We start from the raw sequence: 13271 nt of genomic DNA on the forward strand, positions 1-13271 counted from the left end.
CGACAACAGGTTTTTACTTTTTTTCCATAAGTATTCAGACCCTTTGCTATGAGACTCTAAATTGAGCTCAGGTGCATCTGTTTCCATTGATCATCCTTGAGACGTTTCTACAACTTGATTGGACTCCACCTGTTGTAAATTCAATTGATTGGACATAATTTGGAAAAGCACACACCTGTCTATATAAGGTCTCACAGTTGACAGTGCATGTCAGAACAAAAACCAAGCAATGAGGTCGAAGGAATTGTCCGTAGAGCTCCGAGACAGGATTGTGTCGAGGCACAGATCTGGGGAAGGGTACCAACACATTTCTGCAGCATTGAAGGTACCCAAGAACACAGTGGCCTCCATCATTCTTAAATGGAGTTTAGAATAGACTCTTCCTAGAGCAGAGAAGAATAAGAATGGGAGAAACTCCCCAAATACAGGTGTCCCAAGCTTGTAGCGTCATACCCAAGAAGACTCAAGGCTGTAATTGCTGCCAAAGGTGCTTCAACAAAGTACTGAGTAAAGGGTCTGAATACTTATGTAAATGTGATATTTCAGTTATTTTTTTATTATGAATTTACAACATTTTCTAAAAACCTGTTTTTGCTTTGTCATTTTGTGTGTAGATTGATCAGGGGGAAAAAATATTTAATACATTTTAGACTAAGGCTGTAACGTAACAAATTGTGGAAAAAGTCAAGGGGTCTGAATACTTTCGGATTGTACTGTATGTTGAAGAGATTGGAGCTCAATCTTAATCCCTGCCTCACCCCACGGCCCTTTGGAAATAACTGTGTGGTTTTTGCCAATTTTAACTGCACACTTGTTGTTTGTGCACAGGGATTTTTTAATGTTGTTTGTTTTTTCCCCAACACCACTTCCTATCAATTTGTATAGCAGACCCTTGTGCCAAATTGAGTCAAAAAAGCTTTTCTGAAATCAACAAAGCATGAGAAGACTTTGTCTTTGTTTTGGTTTGTTTGTTTGTCAATTAGGGTGTGCAGGGTGAATACGTGGTCTGTCATACGGTAATTTGGTAAAAAGGCAATTTGACATTTGCTCAGTACATTGTTTTCACTGAGGAAATGTAGGAGTCTGCTGTTAATGATAATGCAGAGGATTTTCCCAAGGTTGCTGTTGACGCATATCCCACGGTAGTTATTGGGGTCAAATTTGTCTCCACTTTTGTGGATTGGGGTGATCAGTCCTTGGTTCCAAACATTGGGGAAGATGCCAGAGCTGAGGATGATGTTAAAGAGTTTAAGTATAGCCAAGTAGAATTTATGGCCTGTATATTTTATGATTTCATTTAGGATACCATCAACACCACAGGCCTTTTTGGGTTGGAGGGTTTGTATTTTGTCCTGTAGCTCATTCAAGGTAATTGGAGAATCCAGTGGGTTCTGGTAGTCTTTAATAGTTGATTCTAAGATTTGTAATTGATCATGAATATGTTTTTGCTGTTTGTTCTTTATTATAGAGCCAAAAAGATTGGAGAAATGATTTACCCATACATCTCCATTTTGGATAGATAACTCTTTGTGTTGTTGTTTGTTTAGTGTTTTCCAATTTCCCCAGAAGTGGTTAGAGTCTATGGATTCTTCAATTACATTGAGCTGATTTCTGATCTGCTGTTCCTTCTTTTTCCCTAGTGTATTTCTGTATTGTTTTAGTGATTCACCATAGTGAAGGCGTAGGCTCAGGTTTTCTGGGTCTCTATGTTTTTGGTTGGATAGGTTTCTCAATGTCTTTGTTTGGTTTTTGCATTCTGTCATCAAACCATTTCTCTTTTTTTCTTAAGTTGTCTGCTTGACATTTTTAGATTTCAGAGGGTAGCAGAAAGGTCAAGTATACTGTTTATTGACATCATCTGAGTCAATTGGAGGTGTACCTGTGGATGTATTTCAAGGCCTACCTTCAAACTCAGTGCCTCTGCTTGACATCATGGGAAAATCGAAAGAAATCAGCCAAGACCTCAGAAAAAACATTGTAGACCTCCACAAGTCTGGTTCATCCTTGGGAGCAATGTCCAAATGCCTGAAGGTACCACGTTCATCTGCACAAACAATAGTATGCAATAGTATGCAAGTATAAACACCATGGGACCACGCAGCCGTCATACCGCTCAGGAAGGAGACGCGCTCTGTCTCCTAGAGATGAACGTACTTTGGTGCGAAAAGTGCAAATCAATCCCAGAACAACAGCAAAGGACCTTGTGAAGATGCTGGAGGAAACGGGTACAAAAGTATCTATATCCACAGTAAAACGAATCCTATATCGACATAACCTTAAAGGCCACTCAGCAAGGAAGAAGCCACTGCTCCAAAACCGCCATAAAAAAGCCAGACTACGGTTTACAACTGCACATAGGGACGAAAATCGTACTTTTTGGAGAAATGTCCTCTGTCTGATGAAACAAAAATAGAACTGTTTGGCCATAATGACCATCATTATGTTTGGAGGAAAAAGGGGGATGCTTGCTAGCCAAAGAACACTATCCCAACCGTGATGCACGGGGGTGGCAGCATCATGTTGTGGGGGGTGCTTTGCTGCAGGAGGGACTGGTGCACTTCACAAAATAGATGGCATAATGAGGTATGTGGATATATTGAAGCAATATCTCAAGACATCAGTCAGGAAGTTAAACCTTGGTCTCAAATGGGTCTTCCAAATGGACAATGACCCCAAGCATACTTTAAGGACAACTAAGTCAAGGTATTGGAGTGGCCATCACAAAACCCTGACCTCAATCCTAAAGAAAATTTGTGGGCAGAACTGAAAAAGCATGTGCAAGGGGGCCTACAAACCTGACTCAGTTACACCAGCTCTGTCAGGAGGAATGGGCCAAAATTCACCCAATTTATTGTGGGAAGCTTGTGGAAGACTAACCGAAACGTTTGACCCAAGTTAAACAATTTAAAGGCAATGCTACCAAATACTAATTGAGTGTATGTAAACTTCTGACCCACTGGGAATGTGATGAAACATATTAAAGCTGAAATAAATCATTCTCTCTACTATTATTCTGACATTTCACATTCTTAAAATAAAGTGGTGATCCTAACTGACCTAAAACAGGGAATTTTTACTAGGATTAAATGTCAGGAAATTGTGAAAAACTGAGTTTAAATGTATTTGGCTAAGGTGTATGTAAACTTCCGACTTCAACTGTACATACCCAGCATGCAACAGAGGTGCAGGAGTTGTGACCCATTTTTGTTGGTTGTTTTGTCATAGTTGTGTCTAGGGGGGCATATGTGGGAGGGAATACTGTCACCTCCAGGTGGGTGTTTGTCCCCCTGTGTGCTGAGGGTGTCAGGTTCTTGTCTAGTTCTGGCATTTAGGTCGCCACAGACTAGTACATGTCCCAGGGCCTGGAAATGGTTGATTTCCCCCTCCAGGATGGAGCTGTCATAGTTAAAGTATGGGGATTCTAATGGGGGGATATAGGTAGCACACATGAGGACATTTTTCTCTGTTGAGATAATTTCCTTATTAATTTCTAGCCAGATGTAAAATGTTCCTGTTTTGATTAATTTAATAGAGTGAGTTATGTCTGCTCTATACCAAAGTTGCATACCCCCTGAGTCCCTTCCCTGTTTCAGACCTGGTAGTTTGGTGGATGGGACTACCAGCTCTCTGTAACCTAGAGGGCAACCAGTGGGTCCGTCTCCTCTATACCATGTGTCTTGTAGGATGGCAATTCCTGTATTTCTTATTTCCTTGATGAAGTCTTGGTGCCTCTCTCTCTCACACTCACTCTCTCTCTGTCTCTCTCCCCCCTCCCGCTATGTTTTTCTCCCTCTCTCTCCTCCCTCCTCTCTCCCCATCTTTCTCTCTCTCTCTCTCCTTCTCTCTCTCTCCCTCCCTCTCTCTCTGTTTCTCCTTCTCTCTCTCTCTCTCTCTCTCTCCCTCCCCCTATCTTTCTCGATCTCTCCCTCTCTTCTTCTCCTGGAGTTAATCCACAGCAAAGCCAAAATAAAAGAGCCTAAACCAGACTTGCATTCCAGACAGATTAGCCGATTGGATTCCCCTCATGGACGCACGGCCCTGCTGCCCTGGGACTGGGGAGGGAGGGGGGGGGGGGGGGGGGGGGGGGGGCAGGACAGGGGGGGCTGGATACAGTTAGCCTAGGCTTGTTAGAAGGCTAACAGGCAGGCTGAAGGCAGCTTGACTGGACGAGGGGTGGGGCTTGGGGGCGGGGGCAGGAGTTCAGGCTGTGGAAACTAATAACAGAGGCTACAGCTCATGGAAGGCGGCAGGGCAGGCAGAGGGCCATATGAGGTGATGGGGGTAAGGGGTTAGTGACAGGAGACAGGAGACAGGGTGGCTTGGTCCAAAGTGCCACCCTATTCCCTATTGAGTGCACTGCATTTGACCAGAGACCCTTGCACACTATAGATGCTTTACCCATTACATTTTTGGGAGCATATATAGAATGTGTCTATGGATCCTGGGGAACAGGGTCCTAGGGAGCAGGGTCCTAGGGAACAGGGTCCTAGGGAGCAGGGTCCTAGGGAACAGGGTACTAGGGAACAGGGTCCTGGGGAACAGGGTCCTAGGGAACAGGGTCCTAGGGAGCAGGGTCCTAGAGAACAGGGTCCTAGGGAGCAGGGTCCTGGGGAACAGGGTCCTAGGGAACAGGGTCCTAGGGAACAGGATCTTGGGGAACAGGGTCCTAGGGAACAGGGTCCTGGGGAACAGGGTCCTAGGGAGCAGGGTCCTAGGGAACAGGGTCCTAGGGAGCAGGGTCCTGGGGAACAGGATCCTGGGGAACAGGGTCCTGGGGAGTAGGGTCCTGGGGAGCAGGGTCCTGGGGAGCAGGCTCCTAGGGAGCAGGGTCCTGGGGAGTAGGGTCCTGGGGAGCAGGGTCCTGGGGAACAGGATCTTGGGGAACAGGGTCCTAGGGAACAGGATCCTGGGGAACAGGGTCCTGGGGAGCAGGTCCTGGGGAGCAGGCTCCTAGGGAGCAGGGTCCTGGGGAGCTGTATCCTGGGTAACAGGATCCTAGGGAACAGGGTCCTGGGGAGCAGGGTCCTAGGGAGCAGGGTCCTGGGGAGCTGTGTCCTAGAGAACGGGGTCCTAGGAAACAGGGTCCTAGGGAACAGGATCCTGGGGAGCAGGGTCCTAGGGAACAGGATCCTGGGGAACAGGGTCCTAGGGAACAGGATCCTGGGGAGCAGGGTCCTAGGGAACAGGGTCCTAGGGAGCAGGGTCCTGGGGGGAACAGGGTCCTAGGGAGCAGGCTCCTAGGGAGCAGGCTCCTAGGGAGCAGGGTCCTGGGGAGCTGTATCCTGGGTAACAGGATCCTGGGGAGCAGGATCCTAGGGAACAGGATCCTGGGGAACAGGGTCCTGGGGAGCAGGGTCCTGGGGAGTAGGGTCCTGGGGAGCAGGGTCCTGGGGAGCAGGATCCTAGGGAACAGGATCCTGGGGAGTAGGGTCCTGGGGAGTAGGGTCCTGGGGAGCAGGGTCCTGGGGAGCAGGGTCCTGGGGAGCAGGGTCCTGGGGAGAAGGCTCCTAGGGAGCAGGGTCCTGGGGAGCTGTATCCTGGGTAACAGGATCCTGGGGAGCAGGATCCTAGGGAACAGGATCCTGGGGAGCAGGGTCCTAGGGAGCAGGGTCCTGGGGAGCTGTGTCCTAGAGAACGGGGTCCTAGGAAACAGGGTCCTAGGGAACAGGATCCTGGGGAGCAGGGTCCTAGGGAACAGGATCCTGGGGAGCAGGGTCCTAGGGAACAGGATCCTGGGGGAACAAGGTCCTAGGGAACAGGATCCTGGGGAGCAGGATCCTGGGGAGCAGGATCCTAGGGAACAGGATCCTGGGGAACAGGGTCCTGGGGAGCAGGGTCCTGGGGAGTAGGGTCCTGGGGAGCAGGGTCCTGGGGAGCAGGCTCCTAGGGAGCAGGGCCCTGGGGAGTAGGGTCCTGGGGAGCAGGGTCCTGGGGAACAGGATCTTGGGGAACAGGGTCCTAGGGAACAGGATCCTGGGGAACAGGGTCCTGGGGAGCAGGCTCCTAGGGAGCAGGGTCCTGGGGAGCTGTATCCTGGGTAACAGGATCCTAGGGAACAGGGTCCTGGGGAGCAGGGTCCTGGGGAGCAGGGTCCTGGGGAGCTGTGTCCTAGAGAACGGGGTCCTAGGAAACAGGGTCCTAGGGAACAGGATCCTGGGGAGCAGGGTCCTAGGGAACAGGATCCTGGGGAACAGGGTCCTAGGGAACAGGATCCTGGGGAGCAGGGTCCTAGGGAACAGGGTCCTAGGGAGCAGGGTCCTGGGGGGAACAGGGTCCTAGGGAGCAGGCTCCTAGGGAGCAGGGTCCTGGGGAGCTGTATCCTGGGTAACAGGATCCTGGGGAGCAGGATCCTAGGGAACAGGATCCTGGGGAACAGGGTCCTGGGGAGCAGGGTCCTGGGGAGTAGGGTCCTGGGGAGCAGGGTCCTGGGGAACAGGATCCTAGGGAACAGGATCCTGGGGAGTAGGGTCCTGGGGAGTAGGGTCCTGGGGAGCAGGGTCCTGGGGAGCAGGGTCCTGGGGAGCAGGGTCCTGGGGAGAAGGCTCCTAGGGAGCAGGGTCCTGGGGAGCTGTATCCTGGGTAACAGGATCCTGGGGAGCAGGATCCTAGGGAACAGGATCCTGGGGAGCAGGGTCCTAGGGAGCAGGGTCCTGGGGAGCTGTGTCCTAGAGAACGGGGTCCTAGGAAACAGGGTCCTAGGGAACAGGATCCTGGGGAGCAGGGTCCTAGGGAACAGGATCCTGGGGAGCAGGGTCCTAGGGAACAGGATCCTGGGGGAACAGGGTCCTAGGGAACAGGATCCTGGGGAGCAGGATCCTGGGGAGCAGGATCCTAGGGAACAGGATCCTGGGGAACAGGGTCCTGGGGAGCAGGGTCCTGGGGAGTAGGGTCCTGGGGAGCAGGGTCCTGGGGAACAGGATCCTAGGGAACAGGATCCTGGGGAGCAGGGTCCTGGGGAGCAGGGTCCTGGGGAGCAGGGTCCTGGGGAGAAGGCTCCTAGGGAGCAGGGTCCTGGGGAGCTGTATCCTGGGTAACAGGATCCTGGGGAGCAGGATCCTAGGGAACAGGATCCTGGGGAGCAGGGTCCTAGGGAGCAGGGTCCTGGGGAGCTGTGTCCTAGAGAACGGGGTCCTAGGAAACAGGGTCCTAGGGAACAGGATCCTGGGGAGCAGGGTCCTAGGGAACAGGATCCTGGGGAGCAGGGTCCTAGGGAACAGGATCCTGGGGGAACAGGGTCCTAGGGAACAGGATCCTAGGGAACAGGGTCCTAGGGAGCAGGGTCCTGGGGAACAGGGTCCTAGGGAACAGGGTCCTAGGGAACAGGATCCTGGGGAACAGGGTCCTAGGGAACAGGATCCTGGGGAGCAGGGTCCTAGGGAGCAGGATCTTGGGGAACAGGGTCCTGGGGAACAGGGTCCTGGGGAACAGGGTCCTAGGGAGCAGGGTCCTGGGGAACAGGGTCCTGGGGAGCAGGCTCCTAGGGAGCAGGCTCCTAGGGAGCAGGGTCCTGGGTAACAGGATCCTGGGTAACAGGATCCTAGGGAACAGGATCCTGGGGAGCAGGGTCCTAGGGAGCAGGGTCCTAGGGAACAGGGTCCTGGGGAACAGGGTCCTAGGGAACAGGGTCCTAGGGAACAGGGTCCTAGGGAACAGTATCTTGGGGAACAGGGTCCTAGGGAACAGGGTCCTGGGGAGCAGGGTCCTAGGGAGCAGGGTCCTAGGGAGCAGGGTCCTAGGGAACAGGGTCCTGGGGAGCAGTGTCCTAGGGAACAGGATCCTGGGGAACAGGGTCCTGGGGAGCAGGGTCCTAGGGAGCAGGGTCCTAGGGAACAGGATCCTGGGGAGCAGGGTCCTAGGGAACAGGGTCCTAGGGAGCAGGGTCCTAGGGAACAGGGTCCTAGGGAACAGGGTCCTAGGGAGCAGGGTCCTAGTGAACAGGGTCCTAGGGAACAGGGTCCTAGAGAGCAGGGTCCTAGGGAACAGGGTCCTAGGGAACAGGGTCCTGGGGAACAGGGTCCTAGGGAACAGGGTCCTAGGGAGCAGGGTCCTAGAGAACAGGGTCCTAGGGAGCAGGGTCCTGGGGAACAGGGTCCTAGGGAACAGGGTCCTAGGGAACAGGATCTTGGGGAACAGGGTCCTAGGGAACAGGGTCCTGGGGAACAGGGTCCTAGGGAGCAGGGTCCTAGGGAACAGGGTCCTAGGGAGCAGGGTCCTGGGGAACAGGATCCTGGGGAACAGGGTCCTGGGGAGTAGGGTCCTGGGGAGCAGGGTCCTGGGGAGCAGGCTCCTAGGGAGCAGGGTCCTGGGGAGTAGGGTCCTGGGGAGCAGGGTCCTGGGGAACAGGATCTTGGGGAACAGGGTCCTAGGGAACAGGATCCTGGGGAACAGGGTCCTGGGGAGCAGGTCCTGGGGAGCAGGCTCCTAGGGAGCAGGGTCCTGGGGAGCTGTATCCTGGGTAACAGGATCCTAGGGAACAGGGTCCTGGGGAGCAGGGTCCTAGGGAGCAGGGTCCTGGGGAGCTGTGTCCTAGAGAACGGGGGTCCTAGGAAACAGGGTCCTAGGGAACAGGATCCTGGGGAGCAGGGTCCTAGGGAACAGGATCCTGGGGAACAGGGTCCTAGGGAACAGGATCCTGGGGAGCAGGGTCCTAGGGAACAGGGTCCTAGGGAGCAGGGTCCTGGGGGGAACAGGGTCCTAGGGAGCAGGCTCCTAGGGAGCAGGCTCCTAGGGAGCAGGGTCCTGGGGAGCTGTATCCTGGGTAACAGGATCCTGGGGAGCAGGATCCTAGGGAACAGGATCCTGGGGAACAGGGTCCTGGGGAGCAGGGTCCTGGGGAGCAGGGTCCTGGGGAGCAGGGTCCTGGGGAGCAGGATCCTAGGGAACAGGATCCTGGGGAGTAGGGTCCTGGGGAGTAGGGTCCTGGGGAGCAGGGTCCTGGGGAGCAGGGTCCTGGGGAGAAGGCTCCTAGGGAGCAGGGTCCTGGGGAGCTGTATCCTGGGTAACAGGATCCTGGGGAGCAGGATCCTAGGGAACAGGATCCTGGGGAGCAGGGTCCTAGGGAGCAGGGTCCTGGGGAGCTGTGTCCTAGAGAACGGGGTCCTAGGAAACAGGGTCCTAGGGAACAGGATCCTGGGGAGCAGGGTCCTAGGGAACAGGATCCTGGGGAGCAGGGTCCTAGGGAACAGGATCCTGGGGGAACAAGGTCCTAGGGAACAGGATCCTGGGGAGCAGGATCCTGGGGAGCAGGATCCTAGGGAACAGGATCCTGGGGAACAGGGTCCTGGGGAGCAGGGTCCTGGGGAGTAGGGTCCTGGGGAGCAGGGTCCTGGGGAGCAGGCTCCTAGGGAGCAGGGCCCTGGGGAGTAGGGTCCTGGGGAGCAGGGTCCTGGGGAACAGGATCTTGGGGAACAGGGTCCTAGGGAACAGGATCCTGGGGAACAGGGTCCTGGGGAGCAGGCTCCTAGGGAGCAGGGTCCTGGGGAGCTGTATCCTGGGTAACAGGATCCTAGGGAACAGGGTCCTGGGGAGCAGGGTCCTGGGGAGCAGGGTCCTGGGGAGCTGTGTCCTAGAGAACGGGGTCCTAGGAAACAGGGTCCTAGGGAACAGGATCCTGGGGAGCAGGGTCCTAGGGAACAGGATCCTGGGGAACAGGGTCCTAGGGAACAGGATCCTGGGGAGCAGGGTCCTAGGGAACAGGGTCCTAGGGAGCAGGGTCCTGGGGGGAACAGGGTCCTAGGGAGCAGGCTCCTAGGGAGCAGGGTCCTGGGGAGCTGTATCCTGGGTAACAGGATCCTGGGGAGCAGGATCCTAGGGAACAGGATCCTGGGGAACAGGGTCCTGGGGAGCAGGGTCCTGGGGAGCAGGGTCCTGGGGAACAGGATCCTAGGGAACAGGATCCTGGGGAGTAGGGTCCTGGGGAGTAGGGTCCTGGGGAGCAGGGTCCTGGGGAGCAGGGTCCTGGGGAGCAGGGTCCTGGGGAGAAGGCTCCTAGGGAGCAGGGTCCTGGGGAGCTGTATCCTGGGTAACAGGATCCTGGGGAGCAGGATCCTAGGGAACAGGATCCTGGGGAGCAGGGTCCTAGGGAGCAGGGTCCTGGGGAGCTGTGTCCTAGAGAACGGGGTCCTAGGAAACAGGGTCCTAGGGAACAGGATCCTGGGGAGCAGGGTCCTAGGGAACAGGATCCTGGGGAGCAGGGTCCTAGGGAACAGGATCCTGGGGGAACAGGGTCCTAGGGAACAGGATCCTGGGGAGCAGGATCCTGGGGAGCAGGATCCTAGGGAACAGGATCCTGGGGAACAGGGTCCTGGGGAGCAGGGTCCTGGGGAGTAGGGTCCTGGGGAGCAGGGTCCTGGGGAACAGGATCCTAGGGAACAGGATCCTGGGGAGCAGGGTCCTGGGGAGCAGGGTCCTGGGGAGCAGGGTCCTGGGGAGAAGGCTCCTAGGGAGCAGGGTCCTGGGGAGCTGTATCCTGGGTAACAGGATCCTGGGGAGCAGGATCCTAGGGAACAGGATCCTGGGGAGCAGGGTCCTAGGGAGCAGGGTCCTGGGGAGCTGTGTCCTAGAGAACGGGGTCCTAGGAAACAGGGTCCTAGGGAACAGGATCCTGGGGAGCAGGGTCCTAGGGAACAGGATCCTGGGGAGCAGGGTCCTAGGGAACAGGATCCTGGGGGAACAGGGTCCTAGGGAACAGGATCCTAGGGAACAGGGTCCTAGGGAGCAGGGTCCTGGGGAACAGGGTCCTAGGGAACAGGGTCCTAGGGAACAGGATCCTGGGGAACAGGGTCCTAGGGAACAGGATCCTGGGGAGCAGGGTCCTAGGGAGCAGGATCTTGGGGAACAGGGTCCTGGGGAACAGGGTCCTGGGGAACAGGGTCCTAGGGAGCAGGGTCCTGGGGAACAGGGTCCTGGGGAGCAGGCTCCTAGGGAGCAGGCTCCTAGGGAGCAGGGTCCTGGGTAACAGGATCCTGGGTAACAGGATCCTAGGGAACAGGATCCTGGGGAGCAGGGTCCTAGGGAGCAGGGTCCTAGGGAACAGGGTCCTGGGGAACAGGGTCCTAGGGAACAGGGTCCTAGGGAACAGGGTCCTAGGGAACAGTATCTTGGGGAACAGGGTCCTAGGGAACAGGGTCCTGGGGAGCAGGGTCCTAGGGAGCAGGGTCCTAGGGAGCAGGGTCCTAGGGAACAGGGTCCTGGGGAGCAGTGTCCTAGGGAACAGGATCCTGGGGAACAGGGTCCTGGGGAGCAGGGTCCTAGGGAGCAGGGTCCTAGGGAACAGGATCCTGGGGAGCAGGGTCCTAGGGAACAGGGTCCTAGGGAGCAGGGTCCTAGGGAACAGGGTCCTAGGGAACAGGGTCCTAGGGAGCAGGGTCCTAGTGAACAGGGTCCTAGGGAACAGGGTCCTAGAGAGCAGGGTCCTAGGGAACAGGGTCCTAGGGAGCAGGGTCCTAGGGAGCAGGGTCCTAGGGAACAGGATCCTGGGGAGCAGGGTCCTAGGGAACAGGGTCCTAGGGAGCAGGGTCCTAGGGAACAGGGTCCTAGGGAGCAGGGTCCTAGGGAACAGGGTCCTGGGGAGCAGTGTCCTAGGGAACAGGATCCTGGGGAACAGGGTCCTGGGGAGCAGGGTCCTAGGGAGCAGGGTCCTAGGGAACAGGATCCTGGGGAGCAGGGTCCTTTGGAACAGGGTCCTAGGGAGCAGGGTCCTAGGGAACAGGGTCCTAGGGAGCAGGGTCCTAGGGAACAGGGTCCTAGGGAACAGGGTCCTAGGGAGCAGGGTCCTAGGGAACAGGGTCCTAGGGAGCAGGGTCCTAGGGAGCAGGGTCCTAGGGAGCAGGGTCCTAGGGAACAGGATCCTGGGGAGCAGGGTCCTAGGGAACAGGGTCCTAGGGAACAGGGTCCTAGGGAGCAGGGTCCTAGGGAGCAGGGTCCTGGGGAGCAGGGTCCTAGGGAACAGGGTCCTAGGGAGCAGGGTCCTGGGGAACAGGGTCCTAGGGAACAGGGTCCTAGGGAACAGGGTCCTGGGGAGCAGGGTCCTAGGGAACAGGGTCCTAGGGAGCAGGGTCCTAGGGAACAGGGTCCTAGGGAGCAGGGTCCTAGGGAGCAGGGTCCTAGGGAACAGGGTCCTAGGGAGCAGGGTCCTAGGGAACAGGGTCCTGGGGAGCAGGGTCCTGGGGAACAGGGTCCTAGGGAACAGGGTCCTAGGGAGCAGGGTCCTAGGGAACAGGGTCCTAGGGAGCAGGGTCCTAGGGAACAGGGTCCTGGGGAGCAGGGTCCTAGGGAACAGGGTCCTAGGGAACAGGGTCCTAGGGAGCAGGGTCCTAGGGAACAGGGTCCTGGGGAACAGGGTCCTGGGGAGCAGGGTCCTAGGGAACAGGGTCCTAGGGAACAGGGTCCTGGGGAACAGGGTCCTGGGGAACAGGGTCCTGGGGAACAGGGTCCTAGGGAACAGGGTCCTAGGGAACAGGATCTTGGGGAACAGGGTCCTAGGGAACAGGGTGCAGATTTGTCGTTCCCTCCCCCAGATGGATGTATCATTTTCAGTCCATCCCTAATCTTGACATGTGTTTAAAAACATTATATTTTTGGGGTAAATTGTCTTGAAATATTGTGTTTTTTTTAAGCATTAAACTTTATGACCCTACCTCACCTGATGATGCCATATTTTTTGACCTGTGTTTTGTTTGCTGTGAGATGTGGAGAACTTCCAGAACCCAAACAGGTTTAAAAATAATAATATTTGTAATACCTTTATTTAACTAGGCAAGTCAGTTAAGAACAAATTCTTATTTAGAATGACGGCCTAGGAAACAGTGGGTTAACTGCCTTGTTCAGGGGCAGAACGACAGATTTTTACCGTGTCAGCTCGGGGATTTGATTTCGCAACCTTTCGGTTACTAGTCCAAAACTCTAACCACTAGGCTACCTGCCGTCTCAGTTCAGTGACTGTGTAACACATACACTGTGTATCCTAGCTGTGTTTTCTGAGATTAGGAGGTAGAAACATACGATTCATTTGGGGAGGAGAGGAGCGGCAGGGTGACCTAGAGAGAGTAGGAGGAGAGGGTTCACATCATCAACAACAACATCGGAGAGCAATGACTCAAAAGAGTCTGCTAGTTTGATGCTGCCTACAGAGTAGATCACCACAGACAAACTATTGACGTATTGATCCAGAACTTCTGTAAATGAACTCAGGTGAACATTGATGTCCTTTCACCAGCAGTGAACCTGCTATACTGTTCATAAGCCTATAGTGAAACAGTAAACTGTAAATA

At 55.4% G+C, this 13271-nt stretch overlaps 1 protein-coding gene across 1 annotated transcript in view; it reads left to right on the forward strand.

The window, feature by feature from the left end:
* actn1 (actinin, alpha 1) overlaps positions 1 to 13271 on the forward strand; it is an 81607-nt gene that overhangs the window by 8747 nt on the left and 59589 nt on the right. The window lies entirely within an intron of this gene.

Source organism: Salvelinus namaycush, chromosome 15 (genome assembly GCF_016432855.1).
Source record: "Salvelinus namaycush isolate Seneca chromosome 15, SaNama_1.0, whole genome shotgun sequence".
In the NCBI taxonomy this organism is placed as follows: domain Eukaryota; kingdom Metazoa; phylum Chordata; class Actinopteri; order Salmoniformes; family Salmonidae; genus Salvelinus; species Salvelinus namaycush.